The following is a 25,143-nucleotide window of genomic DNA, read 5'->3' as shown; positions in this document are numbered from 1 at the left end:
GATTAATGATTATGAGCACCTTTTTATGTGCCCACTGTTTGAATGTCTTCTTTGGGAAAATGTCTATTCAGGTCCTTTGCCCATTTTTAATTGGTTAATTTAATTGGTTTGTTTTGCTATTGAGTTATATGAGCTCCTTATATATATTTTTATTAAATTTTATTGGGGTGACATTGGTCAACGTGAACATATAGGTTTCATGTATGGATTTCTAAGTTATGAAATCTATATATAGTACCATGTGTGCACCACCCAAAGTCAAGTCTTCTCCTGTCACCTCATATTAGGACCCCCTGATCTCCCCACCCCCCAGCAACCACCACACTGCTTTTTGTGTTCATAAGTTTCAGTTTTATATCCCACATATGAGTGAAATTGTATGGTTAGCTTTTTCTGTCCTACTTATTTTACTTCGCATAATGTTCTCAAGATCCATCCATATTCTTGTAAATGACACTATTTCACCTTTCTTATGGCTGAGTAGTATTCCATTGTGTATATATATCACATCTTTTTTATCCAGTCCTCTATTGCAGGGCACTTTGGCTGTTTCCATGTCTTATCCACTGTGAATAATGCTGCAATGAACATAGGGGTGCATATACAGTATATCTTTGCATATAAATAATTTTGAATTTTTCGGGTATATACCCAGGAGTGGGGTTGTTGGGTCATACAGTAGCTCTATTCTTAATTTTTTGAGGAATTTCCAAACTGCTTTCCATAGTGGTTGTATCAGTCTACATTCCCACCAGCAGTGAATGAAGGTTCCCTTTTTTCCACAACCTCTCCAACATTTGTTATTGCTTGTCTCATTGATAATGGCCACTCTAACAGGTGTAAGGTGGTATCTCATTGTAGTTTTAATTTACATTTCCCTAATTGCCAGTGAGGTTGAATATCTTTTCATATATCTAACGGCTGTTTGTATGTCTTCTTGGGAGAGATGTATTTTCAGGTCCTCTGTCCACTTTTTGATTGGATTGTTTATTTGTTTGGTGTTAAGTTTAATGAGTTCTTTATATATTTTGGAAATTAAACCTTTGTCAGAGCTACTATTTGCAAATATCATCTCCCATCTGGATGGCTGCCTGTTTGATTTGTTGTCCGTTTCTTTTGCTGTGCAGAAGCTCTTCAGTTTGATTAGTCCCATTCATTTATTTTTGTCTTTACCTCCCTTACCTTTGGGGTCAAGTCCATAAAATGTTCTCTACCATCCAGGTCCATAAATTTGATACCTATATTTTCTTCTATGTAACTTATAATTTCAGATCTTATGTTTAAATCTTTGAACCATTTTGAATTAATTTTTGTACCTGGGGTCAAATTGTAATCCAGTTTTATTTGTTTGCATGTGGCTTTCCAGTTTTCCCAGCACCACTTACTGAAGAGACTATCTTTACTCCATTGTGTGCTTCTGGCTCCTTTGTAAAAAATTACCTCTTCATATATATGTGGTTTTATAGCTGGGCTCTCTATTCTGTTCCATTGATCTGTGTGTCTGTTTTTCTGCCAATAACATTCTGTTTTGATTATCATAGCTCTGTAGTATAATTTGAAGTCAGGTAGCATGATACCTCCAGCTTTGTTCTTTCTTTTGAGGATTGCTTTGGCTATTCTGGGTCTTTTGCGGTTCTATACAAATCTGATGATTTCTCATACCATTTCTTTAAAAAATGACATTGGGTTTTTAATTGGGATTGTGAATTGCTAATAATTTCTTCTTTTACCTTTTCATTTTGATAATTTTTTTTTTGCTGTAAAGAAGCTTTTTAGTGTAATGTAGTTCCACTTCTTCATTTCTTCATTTTTTTCTTTTGTTGCCTTTGCTTTTGGTTTCAAATTCAAAAAAATCATTTCCAAGATCAATGAAAGGAGCTTAGACCCTATGTGTGTTTTTTTTCTAGGAATTTTATGGCTTCAGGTCTTACCTTAAAGTATTTTATTCAATTTGAATTTGTTTTTGTTTATGGTGTAAGATATGGGTCAAGTTTCATTCTTTTTCATGGGGATATCCAATTTTCCCAACACCACTTATTGAAGAGATTATCTTTTCTCCACTGAGAATTATTGGCTCCTTATTTGACTGTAAATGCATGGATTTATTTCTGGGATCTGTTCTATTCCATTGACCTATGTGTATTTTATACTAATACCATACTGTTTAAAATACAGAAAATGTGTAGCTTTCTAATGTAGCTTGAAATCAGGAAGTGTGTTGCCTCCAGCTTTCTTATTTTTATCAAGACTATTTTGGCTATTTGGGGTCCTTTGAATCCTAGCCACTAGATCACCAGGGACTCGTGGGGTCCTTTGAGATTTCATATAAATTTTAGAATTATTTTCTCTATTTATGTGAAAAAAATTCCATTGGAATTTTATAGGGACTGCATTGAACCTGTAGATTATTTGAGTAGTATGGGCATGTCAATGAGATTTTGAAATTTGTGCATTCAGGCTTCACTTAAGCTCATTGAACTACCTTAAAAGGGATGACCTAAATAAAAAATGTCCCTTTTGAAAAAAGAACGAAGATGGCGGCATAGGTAATCACCTATACTTGCTGCCTCTCACAACCACATCAAAATTACAACTAAAAGGCAGACCAACTACCACCCAGAACCACTGGAAAGCTGGCTGAATGGAAGTTCCACAACTAGAGAGGTGAAGAAAGCACAGTGAGACTGGTAAGAAGTGCGGAGGAGCGGAAAGTGCTGGCACCTGGATGTGCTGCTTTTTTAATCAGGAGGGAGGTACAAGCTCCCGCTTGCTCTGAACTCCAGTTCCAGGTGAGACTCTGGGGGACCCAGACACATATGGGGAGAAACTGGACTGTCTGGCATCTGGATAGGAATGCGAGGGTGGCTTTCTCTCAGAGGTGCTTGCAGTGATCATTGTTCCTGCATGGGGACACGGGATGCAGAGACCCGGGGACCTCTCCGGTGCAGGGCTAAATGGCAGCCATTGCTGTTTGCTCTGTCCTGGTGATTCCCAGAGACCCCACCCCACCCAATTTACAACCCCACCCAAGCTGTGCACATCAGCTTTTGCATATAAATGGCCTATCCTTTCTCCACCTAACACCTGTCAAACTGCGGCTGGGTCAGAGAGCCCCAGAGCTTCCAAAAGAAGGCCCAAGGCCCGGCAGCAGCAGCCAGCCTTGCTTCACAGCTTGGCCTCATCTGGGCACCTCCAAATCCCATACAAAGAGGAAGAATCTGCAGATGTCTCTGTAGCTCCTGCTGGGTGGCCCCAGACAGTGGCTGACCTTGCACCTCCTTGGAGATCCAAGAGCCAGTGTACCCAGTGGTCAGTGTGAGACCATACCGGATTACAACTCTTCACATCCATAAGAGACACACTCAAGGGGCAGACTCAGTGAGCACCAAAACCCAACTGAAACAAGTTCTGCCCCATAAGGGTGTGTCCTGCGCAACAGATCTTCCAGTGTAGACATAGCTGGTCATCACAGCCAATTGGCCTCGAGGTCAATTCCTCCCAGTGATACCAACAGCAATCAAGGGTTAACTGCAACAAGAATGTGCACACAGCCCACAAAGGGGTGCACCAAGAGCGTCCACCTCAGGTGACTGGGGAGGCTGAGCCACTGGGCCCTATAGGACACCTACCACACAAGGCCACTCTATCAACTCAAGGAGATTTAGAAGCTACCCAATACATAGAAACAAACACAGGGAAGCAGCCAAAATATGGAGACAAAGAAACAAGTCACAAATGAAAGAAATGGATGAAAACAAAAGACTGGATATAGAGTTCAAAACCACGGTTATAAGGTTACTCAGAATCTTCTAGAAATCTCTGAGAAATTTAGTGAGACCTTTAAGGATATGGAAAAGGACCAATTGAGAAATTAAGTGTACACTGACTGAAATAAAGAATAATATACAGAGATTCAACAGCAGACTAGAGGATCCCAAGAATCAAGTCAAAGATTTGAAATATGAAGAAGCAAAAAACACCCAACCAGAAAAGCAAAAAGAAAAAAAGAATACAAAAATACGAAGGTAGTGTAAGGAACCTCTGGGACAACTTCAAGCGTACCAACATCCAAATTATGGGGGTGCCAGAAGAAGAGAGAGAGCAAGACATTGAAAACCTATTTGAAGAAATAATGACAGAAAATTTCCCCTACCTGGTGAAAGAAATAGACTTACAAGTCCAGGAAGCGCAGAGAACCCCAAACAAAAGGACCACACCAAGACACATCATAATTAAAATATCAAGGGCAAAAGACAAAGAGAGAATCTTAAAAGCAGCAAGAGAACAACAGTTAGTTACCTACAAGGGAGTACCCATATGACTGTCAGCTGACTTCTCAACAGAAACTATGCAAGCCAGAAGGGAGTGGCAAGAAATATACTAAGTGATGAATAGCAAGAACCTATAACCAAGATTACTCTACCCAGCAAAGCTATCAATTAGAATTGAAGGTCAGATAAAGAGCTTCACAGACAAGAAAAAGCTAAAGGAGTTTATCACCACCAAACCAGGATTATATGAAATGCTGAAGGGTATTCTTTAAGAAGAGGAAGAAGAAAAAGGTAAAGATAAAAAAAAAAATTATGAACAACAAAGTGACAACAAATACATATCTATCAACAAGTGAATCTAAAAATCAAATAAATAAAAAAATCTGATGAACAGAAAAAACTGGTGAATGTAATAGAATCATGGGCATGGAAAGGGAGCGGACTGACAATTCTCAGGGGGAAGGGGTTGTGAGGGGTGCAGGAAGAGATTGGACAAAGAGCTTACACCTATAGATGAGGTCAGTGGGGGGCAAGGAAGGCCTGGAGTCAGGTGGGAACCGGGTGGAAGGGAGCTATGGGGGGAACATCTGGGAACATCTGTAATAATCTGAACAATAAAGATTTTTTAAAAAATTAAAAAACGGCCCTTCTGCAAGTGCTCCCTTCAGAAATATGTACATACATATATAATTATATTGTAGATTATTATTGCACATAATAATAATTATTATTTCTCCCTTTCCTCCTTCACTTATTAAACCCAAATCAACAGCACCTGTACTAAGGGAAAAAAGGAATTGTGTTATGGTTCTATTATACCATTTGCTTTGGTTAAATTCAATTCTGTATTCCATTAACCAAAGTCAAGACTATATGCAGAAGTGCTGTCATGAGGTTTTATTACACTGGTTGGTCACAAATATTTTATTTCCATAGAGGACAGTTACTGATGCATAAATAGTTAATATACAAGGAATGCATTCCATCTAAACTAAGTATTCCTACCTATTCAAAGTCCTGGGCCAGTAGAATACTTACCTTTCAAATTTGACACATATTAAACATATAATTCACCAAGGAGGTTATTTTCTGATCTTAAACTACAGCTATTTTTTCACTGATTTTAGAGAGAGAGGAAGGGAGAGACACACAGAGAAAGAGAGAAAAAACAAAACAAAAACATTGATCAGTGGCCTCCCATATGCACCCTGACTGGGGAACAAAGTCCCAACCTGGACATGTGGCCTGATGGGAAATCCAACCAGTGACCTTTCGCTGCATGGAATGATGCTCAACTGAGCCACACTGGCCAAGGAACTATAGCTATTTAAACTCTAGGTTAGCTAATTTGATACTCTATTTTTTATGTAGATTCCATTTATCCTACACCTATTAGTATCTGAGGTTCTTGTTTAAAACAGTAACATACAAATCACTTATCTCCAACACTTTCAGGAATTGTTTTCCACTAATACCAACCATACATATTTATAAATAAGATAATAGATATAAAGCACCTAGTAAAGAAACTGATACACAGTAGGTGCTCAAAAATATCTATTCTCTTTTGATCTTTAATAAGGACTATGGCCAATTACATAAACAACTAGAGGCCTAGTGCATGATTGAATCATGCATGTGTAGGGTCCCCTACACGCTTTCACTTTCGATCGCGGGGGAGCTGGGTGCCTGTCCACTGGTGCACCAGGCCTTTCAGAAGCCTCCAGCGCGGCAAAGGCTTCTGAAAGGCCTGGTGCCTGAGTGGACAGGCACCCAGCTCCCCCGCTTTTGATGGTCTGCGGCAGGACGTGAGCTCGCTGCCCCAGAGGCCTCTATTGTTCTGCAGCACAGCCATGGTGCAGACACTGAGCTCGCGTGAGCTCAGTATCCCACTGGCCCAATCGGCTACCCCAGCCACCCCGAGTCCCGCCCCCTGCGCCTCCCACTGGCCCAATCGTGGGCGTAGCGGAGTGATGGTAATTTACATATTACCATTTTATTAGGTAGGATTATTATCTATAGCCACAAATGAAATTAAATAAATACATTCAAGGAGCTCTATTAAATGTAATGGATTATCAAAATTAATCCAATTAAAAAATTTTTTAAATTTTATTTATTGTTGAAAGTATTACAGATGTTCCCTTTTCCCCCTTATTAGCCCCCTCCTTCCACTCCCGCGGCCCCCCCCCCAAAGACTTTCACTATACTATTGTCTGTGTCCATGAGTTATGCATATACACATATAAGTTCTTTGGTTAATCTCTTAATTCATTATCTCCCTCCTCTTTTCAAATATTATTTGTATTAATAATATGATAATTATATAGAAGAGGGATGTACTTCCTGGGTGACATTTGGCTATTTTTTCCTGTTTCATATGCACAAGTTTAAGAATGTAAAATCTTACTTTATTACTTTTCAATTTTAAGTAAATAATTATATATTGTGGTCTTAATATCTTCATAGTCATACCACCTAACAGTAATGCACTGAGCTCCATATGACAATTGGGCTAAATATTCCCCATGAGTAACATTTCCAATGTTAAGAGAATAAAGAGATAATAATCTGAAATAAAGTAGTTTTTATTATTTTAAACACAATGGTCTGTTTTGCAAGTTGGAAAAAAAAGAACATTCAATTCTGATAGACTTTTCACATAAAACTTTATATGTTTTCTAGTTATAGGAGGAATTGTACACTTAGTTTATTTAATTTCATATTACAATTCAGGATATTTTAAGAATTAGTCTGGAACCAGGGGTTTCAGGTAAAGCAGTTAGAAAAACACAAGACAAAAATGGATTCTAATTAAATCATTATGTTGGTTTCTGTAATGGTAAATTAAAATAAATTATATGCAACACCTCCAAAATGCAAAATGCTTTCCATATGGGCTCGGTGGATTATTTGCAAAAGTGTTTGAGAGTAAAACTTTCTTTTTGCAAATAGTCCAAAATGCTTAGGAAGAAAAGACGGCATTCTCCTGAGTTTCATAAATTTGAATGTTTCACTTTTCCAGGGCAAAAACATTTTTATGGTCCTAAGGGTACTGAAAATTATGTCCTTATGGCTCTTCTTATTATGTGGGAAAAGATTTAGTGATTTTTCAGAAATCAAGAATAGCCTATAGAATCTGGATTTCTTTTACTCTTTAACTTGCTTGCTTAAAAAAAGTAAATTGAGTGAAGCAATTAGTTATTGGCAGAGGATTGATTAGTTAATTTTAATAAACTTGTGTAAATGCGTCCCTTCATATTTTCCCTCTCAAAATAATTATAATATTTGTGGATAAACAAAAATCAACCTATAATAGTTTCCATATGTGTACCTTATTGAGACATGAATGGGATTTTGATGAGCTACAGTCATTTAAAAAGTACATGTTTAAAACTTTGGTTTTTTAAGCTTTACTAGATAGTTTTGACATGATTCACATCCTATTCCTTCCATGGAAACACATTATTCTAGTTCTCCCTTGGGGGGACAAAAACGGTTCAACTTTTAAATGCTGACAAACACTGGAACAAAATAATGAGCCATTTTGTGTCTCTCCATCCCCCCTCGTCCAACCTAAATTAGCTCGGACCCCCTAGGACCATATGTGTTCAATTTTAGAAATACATTGAGAAATTCAGGTTCCAAGAATGTAAATAAAACTTAAATGGAAAGAGTGAGAATACTTGTAACTTATGAACCTATTACAATACATTTAAGCTAATTTTTTTTCAGAAACACAATCACCAAATGATAACTTCACTGTCATTATCACACAAATTCAATGCATTATGAATTCCAGAGTTGTTGTTTTTTTCATGTGATGTATTCCCATGGAAATGTCACAATTTTTAAACAGGTTATCCCTGACAATAACAATAAATAAAAATTACATTTTTGTTAGCCATTTCACATGAAAAAAAAGTAGCTTGCTTATTTCTCAATGGCTATACTAAATTCAAAATGTTCATGACTCATATTATTGATTTTTCCATTCAGAGCAACGCTAATAATTTGAATATACCCTTTTCAACATCCCACAAAGGGTCTTTTGGGAAGTTATCTTATCAATAATTTAAGGGCTCTATTCTCTATAAAAGTAGTCAAAAATTATATTTAGAGCCATGTATTATCTCAAAAGTATTTTCATGGCATTTCCAGGTATAAGAAAGCACTGAAATGAGAGATTTGATACGGTACTTTTTGTTGCACTCCAAGTAATAAATGTTGATGTTTTAACCTAGTGGTCGGCAAACTCATTAGTCAACAGAGCCAAATATCAACAGTACAACGATTGAAATTTCTTTTGAGAGCCAAATTTTTTAAACTTAAACTTCTTCTAACGCCACTTCTTCAAAATAGACTCACCCAGGTCGTGGTATTTTGTGGAAGAGCCACACTCAAAGGGTCAAAGAGCCGCATGTGGCTCACCAGCTGCAGTTTGCCAACCACAGTTTTAACCAATTAAATTAGTATTTTAACCTTAATTTCTTTAAAAATCCTAAAACTTTGGACATTTGTCACAGTTGTGACATCCATTTTTCCCCATTTTGTAAGTGTCAACTATTTTGTTAGAAAGTCACTAGCACCATCTACTGTTGGTGTTTGGAACTATTTTGAAATATGTGAAATATTGCTCTAAAAATATTTTAAAGAAAACACAATTGTACAATGATTGCAAGAAATTTAGAATTTACAAAGATTAAAAGAGATTTGGAATTTTAACTAAAAATAATAGGATAAAGCTAAACAGTAAATGGAATATAAGTTTGAGAAAATAACTACAAGAAAACATTTATTTGAACATTAGGGATGAATAAACCAATAATAAGAATGTAGTTTTCTTCAGGGATACAAAGGAAAAGAAATAATATTCTAAAATCTTGCAAATGTAGTTTTCAGAAATGGTCTTGAGATTCTGAGATTTCGCGGGCCAATAAAATCCCCCTCACCCAAATTATAGTGACCAGTGAAGGGGTTCAGAGCAGACTTCTCCAAGATATGCCACTTTGGCATGTGAATTATGTTGAATTGAAGGCAAGAGAACCCCTTCAAGCACACAAGAAGCTGTTGTCTCTTCCCTAAAGAATTTAAATCTTGGGCCTTGCTCATAATAAGCTTTATTACCAGAATAGCTTTTATGCCTTACCTATAAGACAAGGAAAACTTTAATTACTGAACATCTGTTCTTATTGTGTCACAAATGACCTTCCTCCCCCGCCAAAGTCCTATGCACCTTACTTAATCTTTAGCTCAGAATGTCATATACACCTCATTTTAACTTTCTGACTCTGAACTTCTCATGTATGTGGGGTTTCTGACTCCCTCATATATGTGCATTTCCCAAATTAAATTTGGTTCCTTTCTCTTGTTAATCTGTCTCATGTTGATTTAATTATTAGATCAGCCAGAAGGGCCTAGAAGAATAAAGTTTCTTCCTCCCCAAACCAACATAAGGTTGCCAACTTCTAATTTTAATAATTAAGATCATTATTCACTTTAATTTTCTCACACATAAAAATGACACAATTTTATAATAAAAGACAGCCCATTGAAAAATGTAATGTGGTTAATATTATGAAAAACTCAATACTGTATATTGTTCATATTTTTCTCACTTTACTGAACTTGTATTTATCAAATTATAAACTGTTAACTTGGGAACAACAATTCTACAGATATCAAATAATAAAATTGCTCAAAGAAAAGGGTTAGGCTCTCATATTTAGAACCATTGTAAAAGAGCTTTCATCCTGTCAGGTTCGGGGAAGTGATTATTCTCCTTTCAGGATATTTTCCCCTGTCATGTAATAAGTTTGGCATCAAGTGAGATCTAGGGGTACATAAGAAATAGTAAATCAATAAAATTAAAAAGCAACCTATTGACTATAAGAAAATATTTCAAATCATATATTTGATAAGGGGTTAATATTCAAAATATATAAATAACTCACATAATTAAAAAACCAAACATTCCAATTAAAAAATAGTCAGAGGATCTGAATTGACATTTTCCCACAGAAGACATACAGATAGACAACAGGTACGTGAAATGATGCTCAACATTACTAATCATCAGGGAAATGCCAACGAAACCACAATGAGATATCACCTCACACCTGGTAGAATGGTTAATAAAAAAAGACAAAAAATTACAAGTGTTGGCAGGGATGTGGAGAAAAAGAAACCCTCATACATTGTTAGTGGGATTATAAATGGGTGCTATGGAGAACAGTATGGAGGTTCCTCAAAAAATTTAAACTAGAACTATCACATGATCCAGCAATTCCACTTCTGGGTGTTCATTCAAAGAAAAGGAAAACACTTTAGATTAAAAGATATACACACCCCTGTGTTTACTGCAGCATTATTTACAACTAGAGGCCCAGTGCATGAAAATTCGTGCACTGGGGGGGAGGGTCCCTCAGCCTGGCCTGCCCCCTCTCATAGTCCAGGAGCCCTCAGGGGATGTCCTACTGATGGCTTAGGCCCGAGCGGGCCTAAGCCGCAGTCTGGCCTTTCTCTGCGGGAGGCCACCAGCCGATCAGGGGAAGGCACCACCTCCATCACCCCCTTGCTGCTGCTGTCTCTGGCCTCCCTCTGTGGGAGGTGATCTAGCAATCAGGGGAAAGCAATGTCCCCATCATGCCTCTGCTGTTGCCACTGCCGGTCGCAAGGCTGCCTGAGCCTCGACCCTCACAGCCACTGCGTCTTGCCTGAGCCTCAGCCCAGCCCTCTTTGCATGAGCCTCGGGCATTTGCAGTGGCAGCCACCATCTGTGGCTTGCTTGAGCCTCGGGCCTACCTTGGACAACAGCAGCCACCATCCGCTCCCCTGATGCACCTCCTGGTCATGTCCCCACCAGGGTCGCAGCATCAAGTCTCCCCCCCGCCCCCCGTGCACCTCGCTGCTCACACAGCGCCACTCAACCACGCATGCCCACTGCACACACAGCATTCTGGTGATGGGTTGTAATGGCCTGAGGGCTTCATGGCATGAGGGCATTACGACCACATAGGTTTTTAGCCAAGATATGGAAGTAAGCTAAATGCCCATTGATGTATGATTGAATAGAGTTGTGAATGGGATATTATTCAGCCACAAAAAAGAATGAAATCTTGCCATTTGGGACAACATGGATGGACACTGAGGGCATTATGCTAAGTGAAATAAATTGGACAAAGAAAGATAAATACCACATGATTTCACTTATATATGGAAGCTAAAAAATATACAGAGAACATATTTGTGGTTGCCAGAGGTAGGGGGTGGGATGTAGGTCAAATGGGTGAAGGTAGTAAAAAAGGCACAAACTTACAGTTATAAAATATATGTTATGGGGATGTAAAATGCACATCAAGCATGACAATGATAATAATACTGTAGTGTATATTTGAAAATTGCTAAGAGAGTATGTTAAAAGTTCTCATAACAAGAAAAAATATGTAACTATTTTTGCTAACAGATGTGAACTATATTTACAGTGGTGATCATTTCACAATAGGTACAAATATTGAATCATTATGTTGTACACTGAAACTAATATAATGTATGTTAATTATATCTCCATTGAAATTACATTAAAGAAGAACAAACTAACAACTGAGGACAATTTTAAAAAGAAAAAGACATAAGGAGTCTCATTAGCTCTCTGAAATATTCATTATTAGTATAAAGCACAAGTATATTAATACAGTGATTTATTGGAAAACATTGAGCAATCTAGCAGCAGTAGAATATTTTTAATGGTAGAAAAAATATTCTGAACTAAATAAGTTCTTTGCCTTTTATTGACACAACTAACATTTCTTTCAAAGGAAATGAACACTGGATATGTGGCTCAATTTTGTGCTCTAACTGGATTTTTACCAAATTTTCTGGTGTCATAGACATTCTATTTTGATCAGATCCTATTATTCTATAAATTAATCTGTGGTTCTTTTTAATATCCTAGAAAACATTGATAGTATTCTAAGAGGAAAGATAATAAACTAAAAAACGCAGGAATGGTAGAATTTGATATTCAATTGATGTGGTTTTGATCTCCCAGACCATACACTGCAAAGGGTCATGCACTATTCTTTTCTTATTCCTCATTGTATCTCCTAGAAACTACCATGTGAGGGGCATTAGGTGCTTTAAATATTTGTTTAATAAATAAATACATAATTGGGCAGTAAAAAAACTTGCTAGCCAGTTTAATAGCCTAATGATCTCTAACAAATATTTTCAAAGGGGGCAACCTGCTTCCTATAATATACCAAAATAAGTTTTTATAGTAAGCAGTCTGAATTTTTGGTTTGGCACAAGTTAATTATTTCTCTCCTTATTGTGATTAATAATTAGAACATGAACAGTGCTTACAAATTTCCATTTTCAATGGACTAAAGATAACAAAATTACAGGCAGTCCTCAGGTTACATCGAACTCGATGTATGTCGTTTTGTGGTTATGCCTCCATCTCCCATTTTTCTATAAAAAAAAAGTTCTGTCATTTCTATGTATGTACATATGTGCTTTATGTTTTTTATTATTTATTTACCACAAGTAAAGATCAGGAATTGTTATCTTTCTTTCAATTTTTTTTTTTTACTGTTTCACTTCATTACTCCTGTGTATGTGCTCCATGTGAGTGATGTAGGTGCTTATGTAGGTTTGTTCCGACTTATGGTGAAAATAGCGTTACATTGCACTGTAGGTATGAATCTCTGATGTAACCGGGGGACCTACTGTATTTATTTATTTATTTATAAATATATTTTTTATTGATTTCAAAGAGTAAGGAAGAGGGAAAGAGACAGAAACATCGATGATGAGAGAGATTCATTTCATTGACTGCCCCCCCACTGGGGACCAAGCCCACAACCTGGGTATGTGCCCTGACCAGGAATCAAATCATAAACTCCTCGTTCATAGGAGTCACACAAGCCCAGCGAGAACAACATTTTAAATTATGGGAAGGAAAGAGTTTGTTAAAGCAAGAGAGAGCCAGTGGTTTGGGGGAAATTATATAGTTACAATAAATAATGAATTATTTTTATTTTTCATAGTAAATCTTAGTTATAAATTTGATAGATATAAAATTATGGGGCATTGATAAAAGGAATGTCCACTTCATAAAGAATAATAATTTGTTAAATGCTGCCTGATTTTGAAAGAACACTTTAGAGCAAAGCATCAAAAACAGAAACAAAGTGCTCACTTTGGCAGCACATATACTAAAATTGGAATGATACAGAGAAGAGTAACATAAAGCATTCCATGTTTCAAATAGCATGTTACTAAACAGTGAATGGGTTAACACTGAGGTCAAGGAAGAAATACAAAAATTGCCTAGAAACAAATTAAAATGAACACAACAACCCTCAATTCTCTGCGACACAATGAAAGCAGTCCTGAGAGTGAAGTTCATAGAATTACAAGCCTACCCCAAGAAGCAAGAAAAATCTCAGATAAACAATCTAACCCTACACCTAAAAAAAAAAAATAAAAATAAAAAAAAAACACTAGAAAAAGCACAACAAACAATGCCAAGAGTAAGTAGAAGGAATGAAATAAAAGATCAGAGTGGAAATAATTGGCATACAGAAAAAAAAATGTACAAAAGATAAGTGAAACCAATAGCTGGTTTTTTAAAAAAATTGATAAACATTTAATGACTCACACCAAAAAAATTAAGATACCTAGGAATGAATTTAACTAAGGAGATAAAAGGCCTATACGCGGAAAACTACAGGACACTGAAAAAAGAGATAGAGGAAGATGTAAACAGAAGAACATACCATGTTCATGGATTGGTAGAATCAACATCATTAAAATGTCCATACTACCCAAAGCAATCTATAGATTCAATGCACTCCCCATTAAAATACCAACGGCATATTTCACAGACCTAGAAAGAGCTCTCCAAAAATTCATCTGGAATAAAAAAAGACCCCGAATAGTCACAGCAATCCTGAGAATGAAGAACAAAGTAGGTGGGATCTCAACACCAGATTTCAAGCTGTATTACAAGGCCACTGTTCTCAAAACAGCCTGGTACTGGCACAAGAACAGACATATAGACCAATGGAATAGAATAGAGAACCCAGATACTGACCCAAACCACTATGCTCAATTAATATTTGACAAAGGAGGCATGAACATACAATGGAGTCAAGACAGTCTCTTCAAAAAATGGTGTTGGGAAAATTGGACAGATACCATATTTTCGGGCGTATAAGACGACTGGGCATATAAGATTTTCCTGGGTTAAAAAGTCGTCTTATATGACTTTATTCTACGTATGAGTGTGATCATATGATATTTATCTTTCTCTGACGGACTTATTTCACTTAGCATGATACTCTCCTGGTCCCTCCATGCTATCTCAAGGGTAAGATATTCTTCTTTTTTTATTGCTGCAAAGTGTTCCATGGTATAAATGTACCACAGATTTTTTATCCACTCATCTACTGATGGGCACTTGGGCTATTGTATATTGTGCTGCTATGAACATAAGGGTGCATACATTCTTTCTGATTGGTGCTTTGGGTTTCTTAGGATATATTACTAACTGGGTCAAATGATAATTTCATATTTAATTTTTTGAGGAAACTCCATACTGTTTTCCATAATGGTTGCACCAGTCTGCATTCCCACCAGCAGTGTACTAGGGTTCTTAGGAATAAATTTAACCAAGAATGCAAAACATCGGTACTCAGAAAATTGTAAGACACTGAAGAAAGAAACTAAGGAAGTTACAAATAAGTGGAAGCATATACCATATTCATGGATAGGAAGAATTAACATCATTAAAATGTTCATACTACCCAAAGCAATCTACAGATTCAATGCAATTCCTATCAAGGTACGAATGGAGAATTTCACAGAACTAGAACAAATGTTTCAAAAATGTATATGGAACCACAAAAGATAGCAACAGTGTCTTGAGAAAGAAGAACAAAGGTGGAGAAATCATGCTACCTGATATCAAATAATACTACAAGTTCATTGCAATAAAAACAGCCTGTTACTGGCATAAAAATAGACATATAGATCAATGGAACAGAATATAGGCTCCAGAAATATGTCCCCAATTTTAAATACTGGGGTTTCAATAATACAATGGCATGTAGAGTTTTGATGAGACTCAGAGTCCTTAAGGTTAATCTCTCCATTTGCCTCTGGACTACCTTGAAAAAGAATACAATACTTTCTCCCTCAGAGATGAGATTAAAAAGAATAAATGGGGGATGAAATAAAAAACATGATTATTTTCCCCTGTGAGTCAAGAAGAATTGAAGTAAAATAAATTCCTGATGTTTATTTTTATTTTTGGCTAATAAAGAAGCAAAATATGTAAGAAATTGATTAAGAAATTTCTCATCTTAAATGAGTTTGAGATTAGTAAAATTGTGCTAGGTAAGCTTGTTAATAAATTATTTGAGTTAGACAGAATGCTCAAGGCAGTGATTAAAAATCACTAATTTTGTCTTCACATTGTTTTATCTTGGGTCAGATCTTTGTCAATCTATTTGATGCAGACTTTGTTGATTGGAGTTAAAAGATATTCTAGTTTATGTAAGTTAGCAGATATTTAAAAAGGGAGGGTATTTAACATTGTTGAAAGTACTTTGCAATTTGCAGAAAAATCATTGCTTGGCTTTCAAAGTGATTAATGGACAATTTTGGACCCAAGTCATGCACTATCTTTTCAGAGAATGTTTCAGGCCCAAACCAGACCTATAGAGTTGGAAAGAACAAATGGTTTTTATTGGGAAATAAAAAAAGGCATCTGTAAGATCTTACCAGTGCTTCAAGAAACAAAATGTCAAATTTTATTCCAGCAAGATTTTATTTTCTTTTTCTCACCAGTAACTTTTAGTACATCAAGTGGCTCTAAATCAGAAGGCATTCATTTGAGTTTTTGGTGACAAACGGATACTTTGTGTATCCATTCATCCATCAGTTATTTCTTTAATATTCTCCTACTAACCCTGTCACCCCTGCCACTCTTCAGGATATCCCACTCTGTACTTAAGTTTTTGAGAAGAGGGGAGTTAAGAGGAATAACTTTATTTTTTCATATTTATTTTTTCAAAATATGGTATCTGTCCAATTTTCCCAACACCATAAAATATTTTTTATCTTTTTTTTTTTGGTTGATAGTATTACAGATATCTCCCACTTTACCCCCTTCAGCCCCCTCCTCCCAAGCCCTACCTACCCGCCCCAGGTCTTCACCATCCTATTGCCCATGTCCATGGGCTATGCATATAAGTATACTAGAGGCCTGGTGCATGAATTTGTTCACAAGTGGTGTCCGGGCAGCCCACCCTAATTGGGGCAATATGGCCAGGTGGGAGCGGGTCTGTGGGCAGTTGGCCAGCTGGCCAGCCCCCTGGTTGCACTCCCAGTTAAACTCCTAGGCAAACTCCTGGTGGAGGGATCAATTTGCATATTAGCCTTTTATTATATAGGACTAGAGGCCTGATGCATGAAATTCATTCACTGGGGGAGGGTGTCCCTCAGCCCAGTCTGCACCCTCTCCAATCTGGAACCCCTGTGAGATCAGGCCTAAACCGGTAGTCAGACATCCCTCTCACAATCCAGGACTGCTAGCTCCTAACCACTCACCTGCCTGCCTGCCTGATTGCCCCTAACTGCTCCTGCCTGCCAGGCTGATCACCCCCTAACCACTCCCCTGCAGGCCTGATTAACACCTAACTGCTCCCCTGTCAGCCTGATTGTCCTCAACTGCCCTCCCCTACAGGCCTGGCCCCCTCCAACTTCCCTCCCCTGCCAGCCTGGTTGCCCCTAACTGCCCTCCCCTGCCAACCTGATCTTGCCCCGTACCGCCCTCCTCTGCCTACCAATTTGGTTTTGATTGGTCGGTTTCTATGCCAGTCAGTGTCAAAAGCTCCAGCTTCTAGGCAGCCATTGGCTCCTCAAACTTCACCCAGAGTTGGTTCTGATTGGTCGGTTTCTATGCCAGTCAGCATCAAAAGCTCCGCCTCCTAGGCAGCCATTGGCTCCTCACAGTTAACCCAGATTTAGTACTGATTGGTCAGTTTCTATGCCAGTCAGCACCTCTGGGCCTATCAACAGGGCCTTATCAGAAAGGTGGGGCTGATCAGCAGCTCCGGTGGAGGCCAGGAGAGAAATGGAGAAGTGGCTGCTGGCCAGGCCTGGAAAGAAAGAGAGAGGCAAGTGCTGATCAACAGCTGCCACAGAGTCTATGGATCAGACCCTGCTTCTCTCTTCAGGCCTCTCTCTTGGCCTGATTCACAGCCTCCTCAGCAGTCAGTGCTGGGTCACTGTGCCTGCAGCTGTAGCAGTCAGTGCTGGGTTACCACAGCAACCCAGCGCTGACTGCAGGACTGACTTCTGGTTGGTTAAGTCTCTGATTGTGACAGAACCAGGGTTTTTATATATTAGGATAAGTTCTCTGATTCATCTCTTCTTGTCCTCCCAACCCCACATCGAAGTATATCAGTCTTTTCCATACCTCTGTGCCTTAAGCAGTGATGCCTAAATACCTGGCTATTTCAGAATCATCCAGAGAGTTTGTTTGTTTACCACTTGAAACCATTTTAAGTGTATAGTTTAGTGCCATTAAATAAATTCACACTGTTGTGCATCCATTACCACAGTCCATCTCCAGAACCTTTTTCATCTTCCTATACTAAAACTCTGTACCCATTAAATAATAAATCTCTATTGCCCCTTCCCCCAGCCTCTGAAACTTCCCATTTTATTTTCTGAACCTATTAATTTGACTATTCTAAGTACCTTATTTAAGTGAAATCCTACTGTATTTGTCCTGTAACTGGCTAATTTCATTTGACATGGCTACAAGATTCATACACGATTTGACATGTGTCAGAATTCATTTTCTTTTCCAGTTTGAATAACATTCCATTATATGTATATACCACACTTTGTGTATCCATTTATCCATCAGTTGGCATTTGAGTTGTGCCTGTTGCTTCAGGTGGCTTTTTCAATCCTGAGATTTGAGATTTGTTACATAGAGACTTTCAATCAGCTCACAGACAGGTTAGAACGTTTCAAATTTGGTCTGCTCTATACTCTCCAGCTTTGGGAAATGGATTGGGTACCAGTGTCAGGATGAGGATGGACATGTACAAGCAATTCTGAAAAGAAAAACTTATATCTGGAAATTTAAAGCCAAAGGAAAACATTTTACGAAAGCTGTGGCTCAACCATACTTAGGATTAGAATACAAAAAGAGCACTTGTGGTGGTAATATTCTCAAAACACATCAGTCCAGAGAAACATGGCAGGTAGAGGAGGTAGCAGCTGCCCCAGAAATCTGGAGAGTAAGGGACTGGCAGCCCCAATACCAAACAGTGGATCATTAGTCATAGACTATAAGACAAGCAGAAGCAGTGGCCTTGGCTATGCTAGCCCTTTTCTTCAGAGCTATTAAAATATATCTTAATATTTGCAGATGCCATTAGAGGAGGGTGGCTTCCATGAAGCAATGGGTATTGGGATGAAACTCCCTTTATGATGAACTGGATTGATGGGAACGATGTCCTTCCAGTGAGTCCTGGATTTGGTTACAAGGGCAAGTAGGAATTCAACCCCATTTTAAAAGCAGAGAACATCTGAGATAGAGCTGCAATGTTAAGCATTATAAAATGTGAACAATTCCCACATATATTTTCATAATTAGCTTCTATATTATTGTGCTGTGTGTGTGTGTATTTGTAGAAATTGTTTCATGCTTTAGAATCTTTTCAGTGCTAAATATGTATATAATCTGTTCTCTGGTTAGAATCTGTGTATGGCAGTGACTTTGTTTTCCTTGCTCACTGCACAAAGTGATGGAAATGGAAATTATTCACTATGGTAATCCTGACTCTATTAGTGTTTAGTTATTTGCATGAGTAGCATAAGACTGAAACATATCACCAAGTGTTTTTGGAATATCTTTGTCTGGAGGCTTTTTAAATAAAGAAATAAAAAAACCCAATTGTGTTAGCATTTTAAGATAATCCTATATAATAAGGAGGTAATATGCAAATTGACCATCATACCCTTGCACAAGATGTGCACCCCCATGTGGGCACAAGATGGCTCCCCCAATGTAGTCACATGATGGTCTGCAAGGGAAGGTGGTTGGGGGTGGGGGGACCAGGCCTGCAGGGGAGGGCAGTTGAAGGGGGACCAGGCCTGCAAGGGAGGGTGGTTGGGGAGGGACCAGGCCTGCAGGGGAGGGTGGTTGGGGGGTACCAGGCTGGCAGGGGAGGGCAGTTGGGGGTGACCGGATCTGCAGGGGAGGGCAGTTGGGGATGACAAGGCTGGCAGGGGAGGGAAGTTAGGGACAACCAGGCCAGCAGGGGAGGGCAGTTAGGGGTGACCGGGCTGGCAGGGGAGGGCAGTTGTGGGTGATAAGGCCAGCAGGGGAGGGTAGTTGGGGGCAATTGGGCCAGCAGGGGAGCAGTTAGGCATCGATCAGGATGGCAGGGGAGTGGTTAGGGGGTGATCAGGCTGAAAGGCAGAAGCAGTTAGGTGCAATCAGGCAGGCAGGCAGGCGAGCAGTTGGGAGCCAGCAGTCCTGGATTGTGAGAGGGATGTCTGACTGCCGGTTTAGGCCCAATCCCACAGTCAGACATCCCCTGAGGGGTCTCAGATTGGAGAAGGTGCAGTCTGGGCTGAGGGATACCACCCGCTTCCCCCCCAGGGCATGAATTTTGTGCACCAGGCCTCTAGTTCTACTATAATCCTCCTGGAGATATAAAAGTGTACTAGATGTTCTCTCAAAGTCTAATCTAACCTTAAAAACATTTCATTTGATGTGCTTGGCACAATCAAGTCGTATGGACATTTGTATGTATTTACATAAATTATAGGTGTATCTCTACTCCTCTGCAAGTGTTAACTCTTGTTACTCACCCCAGAGTGTGTCTGAATACTGAGAGAGGCCTGAAGTAACCTCCCAGAAACATGTTGTGTGCAGTTCAGGCTTTAGCCACACTAAATCAGTGAGAAGTGATTCTCTGCTATTTCCAATATTTGTAAATACTTTTATTGAGGGAATATTTCTTACAGAAAGTCAAAAGTCATTTTTTTGAATAATTAAATTTTATTTGTAGTATTTTCTATTTTTATTGTTTAAAGTATTACAAATAGTAGTACATATGTCTCCTTTTCTCCCCATTGACCTTCCCCCGGCCTTCCCTATTCCCAGGCACATGCCTTCACCCCACCCCCCAGTGTCTTGCATCCATTGGATATGCTTATATGCATGCATACAAGTCCTTCGGTTGATCTATTACTTCCCCCCCGCCTCAACCTCCTCAGCCTTCCCACTGTAATTTGACAGTCTGTTCCATGCTTCTCTGCCTCTGTATCTATCTTTTTGTTCATTGGGTTATAATGTTCTTTATTATCCATAAATGAGTGATATCATGTATTTTTCGTTCACTGACTGGCTTATTTCACTTAGCATAATGCGATCCAGTTCCATCCATGCTTCTGCAAATGGTAAGAATTCCTTCCTTTTTACAGCAGCATAGTATTCCATTGTGTAGATGTACCATAGTTTTCTAATCCACTCAGCTGCTGATGGGCACTTAGGCTGTTTCCAAATCTTAGCTATTGCAAATTGTGCTGCTATGAACATAGGGATGCATATATCCTTTCTGATTGGTGTTTCTGGTTTCTTGGGATATATTCCTAGAAGTGGTATTACTGGGTCAAATGGCAGTTCCATTTTTAAATTTCTTAGGAAACACCATACTGTTTTCCCCAATGGCTGCACCACTCTATATTCCCATCAGCAGTGAAGAAGGGTTCCTTTTTCTCCGAATCCTCACCAGCACTTGTCATTTGTTGATTTGTTGATGATAGCCATTCTGACAGGTGTGAGGTGGTACCTCATTGTTGTTTTGATTTGCTTGCCTCAGATGATTAGTGACTTTGAGCATGTTTTCATATGACTCTTGGCTTTCTGAATGTCCTCTTTCGTAAAGTCTCTATTTAGATCCTTTGCCCATTTTTGATTGGATTGTGTATCTTCCTTTTGTTAACTTGTATGAGTTCTCTGTAAATGTTGGATATTAAACTCTTATTCGAGATAACATTGGCAAATATGTTCTCCCATGCAGTGGGCTTTCTTGTTGTTTTATTGATGTTTACTTTTTGCTGTGTAGAAGCTTTTATTTTTATGTAGTCCCATTTGTTTATTTTCTCCTTAGTCTCTCTTGCCCTAGGATCTGTGACAGTAAAGATATTGCTATGACATATGTCTGCAATTTTGCTGCCTATGGAGTCTTGTAGGATTTTTATGGTTTCCCACGTTTCATTCAAGTCCTTTAGCCATTCTGAGTTTGTTTTTGTGTATGGTGTAAGTTGGTGATCTAGTTTCATTTTTTTGCATGTATCTGACCAAATTTTCCAGCACCATTTATTAAAAAGGCTGTTTTGACTCCATTGTATGCTCTTGCTTCCTGTGTCAAATATTAATTGAGTATGATAGCTTGGGTCAATTTCTGGGTTCTCTATTATGTTCCATTGGTCTATATGTCTGTTTTTGTGCCAGTACCAGGCAGTTTTGAGAACCATGGCTTGGTAATATAGCTTGATGTCTGGTATTGTGAATCCTCCAACTTTATTCTTCTGTCTCAGGATACCTGTGGCTATTTGGGATATTTTTTTACTCCAGATGAATTTTTGGAGAGTTTGTTCTAGATCTTTGAAATATACCATTGGTATTTTAATAGGTATTGCATTGAATCTGTAGATTGCTTTAGGTAGTATGGACATTTTAATGATGTTGATTCCACCAATCCATGAACATGGCATATTCTTCATTTGTTTATGTCTTCTTCCATCTCTTTTTCAAGGTTCTGTAGTTTTCTGAGTACAGGTCTTTTACGTCTTTAGTTAAGTTTATTCCTAGATATCTTTATTTTTTTTGCTGCAATGGTAAATGGGATTGTATTTTTCATTTCTCTTTCTGTGACTTCATTATTGGTGTAAAAAAGGCCATAGATCTCTGGGTGTTAATTTTGTATCCTGCTACATTGCTAAATTCATTTATCAGGTCTAGTAGTTTTTTTTATGGAGTTTTTGCAGTTTTCTATGTATAGTAACATGTCATCTGCGAATAAGGACAGTTTTACTTCTTCTTTTCCAAATTGGATGCATTTTTTTTTCTTGTATAATCACTATGGCTACTACTTCTAGTACTATGTTGAACAGGAGTGGTGAAAGTTTGCATCATTGCCTTGTTCCTGTTCTTAGGGGAAATGGGTTTAGTTTTTGCCCATTGGGTTTGATGTTGGCTGTAGGTTTGTCATATAAGGCTTTTATTATGTTGAGGTATGATCCCTCAAGTCCCACTTTTCTGAGAGTTTTTATCAAGAAAAGGTGTTGGATTTTGTCAAATGCTTTTTCTGCATCAATTGATATGATTATGTGATTTTTGTATCCCAGTTTATTTATGTGATGTATCATATTTATTAATTTGCGGATATTGTCCCATCCTTGCATCCTCAGAATAAATCCCACTTGGTCATGGTGTATGATCCTTGTAATGTATTTATGAATCTGATTTGCTAGAATTTTTTTGAGGATTTTAGCATCTTTGTTCATCAAGGATATTGGCCAGTAGTTCACTTTTCTATGGTGTCTTTATCTGGTTTGGGGACCAGAGTAATGATGGCTTCTTAGCATGAGCTTGGAAGTATGCCTTCCTCTTTCATTTATTGGAATAATATGAGGAGGATAGGTTTTAGGTCTTCTTTGAATGCTTGGTAGAACCCCCCTTTAAAGCCAATGGACCAGGGCTTTTGTTTGCTGGAAGATTTTTGATCACTGTTTCAATTTCTTTGGTAGTTATCGGCCTATTCAGGGTTTTTGATTCTTCTTGGTTGAGTTTTGGGAGCATGTAGTTTTCTAAGAATATTTCCATTTCATCTAGGTTGTCCATTTTCTTGGAATAGAGTTGTTCATAGTATTTTTTCATAATCATTTGTATTTCTATGAGATTGGTTATTACTTCACCTCTTTCATTTCTGATTTTGTTTATTTGGATCCTCTCTCTTTGCTTCTTGGTGAGCCTGGCTAGAGGTTCATCAATCTTGTTTATCCTTTCAAAGAACCAGCTCTAGGTTTTCTTGATCTTTTGTATTATTTGTTTTGTTTTGTTTTGGTCTCTATGTCATTTATTTCTGCTCTGATCTTTATTATATCCTTCCTTCTGCTTACGCTGGGCTTTTCTTGTTGCTCTCTTTCTAACTCTTTTAATTGTATGGTTAGATAATTTATTACCATTGTTTATGGTTTTTTTGAGATAGGCCTATAGAGCTATGTACATCCCTCTCAGGTCTGCTTTTACTGTGTCCCATAGATTTTGGATTGTTGTGTATTCATTGTCGTTCATTGCCATGATGCTTTGTATTTCTTCTTTGATCTCTTTAGTAACCCAGTCATTATTTAATAGCATGCTATTTAGCCTCCAGGTGTTTGATTTTTTAAATTGTTTTTATTGTAGTTTATTTCCAGTTTTATGCCATTGTGATCTGAGAAGATTCTTGTTATGATTTCTACCTTCTTGTGTTTGAAGAGACTTTGCCTGTGTCCCAATATATGGTCTGTCTTTGAAAATGACCTAAGTGCACTTGAGAAGAATGTATATTCTGTGGCTTTGGGGTGAAATGTTCTGAAGATGTCAATTAATTCCATCTGATCTAGTGTGTCATTTAGAATTGATGTTTCTTTGCTGATTTTTTGTTTAGAGGATTTGTCCAGTGGTGTTAGTAGGGTATTAAAGTCCCCTACTATGACTGTGTTGCTGTCAATCTCTCCCTTGTTATCCTCCAGAAGTTTTTTTTTTTTAATGTATTTGGGTGCTCCTGTATTGGGTGCGTATATGTTTACCAGAGTTATATCTTCTTGTTGGATTGGTCCCTTCAGTATTATGAAGTGGCCTTTCTTATCTCTTGTTATGGCCTTCACTTTGAGATCTAATTTGTCAGATATAAGTATTGCTACTCCACCTTTTTTTTTTTTCCATTTCTATTCACCTGAAAAACCTTTTTCCATCCCTTCACCATCAGTCTGTGTGAGTCCTATTTTCTGAGGTTGTTTTCCTATAGACAAAAAAATATGTGGGTCATGTTTTCTTATTCATTCAGCTACCTTATGTCTTTTGATTGGGGCATTTAATACATTTACATTTAAAGTTATTATTTATAGGTACATGTTTATCACCATTTTTATTCTTTATGCCTGTGTTCCTTCTTCCCTTCTTATTTCTTCTTTTTACAGCAGACCCTTTAGCGTCTCTTTCATTGCTGGTTTGGTGGTAATAAACTTCCTTACTCCTTTTTTTGTCTGTGAAGCTCCTTATTTCACTCTCAATTTTTATTGATAGCCTTGTTGGGAATAGCATTCTTAGATCCAGACCCTTCCTTTGCATGACTTCATATATTTCATTCCATTCCCTTCTGGCCTGCTGTGTTTCTGTTGAGAAATCAGTCACTAGTCTGATGGGGGATCCTTTGTAGGTAACTTTCTGTCTCTTTATGGCTGCTTTTAAGATTCTTACCTTATTGTTGGTGTTTGCCAATTTCATTATAATGTGCCTTGGTGTCGTTCTTTTGGGGTTCATTTTGTTTGGGACTCTGTGAGCTTCTTGGACTTGTATGAGTTTTTTCTTCTCTATATCAGGGAAGTTTTTTGTCATTATTTCTTCAAACAGGTTTTATATTCCCTGCTCATTTTCCTCTCCTTCTGGCATCCCTATTATATGGATTTTGTTTCATTTCAGGTTGTCCCAAAGTTCCCTTAGGCCCTCCTCCAGTTTTTTAAGTTTTTTTTCTAGATGCTGTTCTGCTTGGATATTTTTTCTTAC

This window comes from Eptesicus fuscus, chromosome 1, assembly GCF_027574615.1.
Source record: "Eptesicus fuscus isolate TK198812 chromosome 1, DD_ASM_mEF_20220401, whole genome shotgun sequence".
Classification (NCBI taxonomy): domain Eukaryota; kingdom Metazoa; phylum Chordata; class Mammalia; order Chiroptera; family Vespertilionidae; genus Eptesicus; species Eptesicus fuscus.
Note: the sequence above shows the minus strand (reverse complement) of the source record.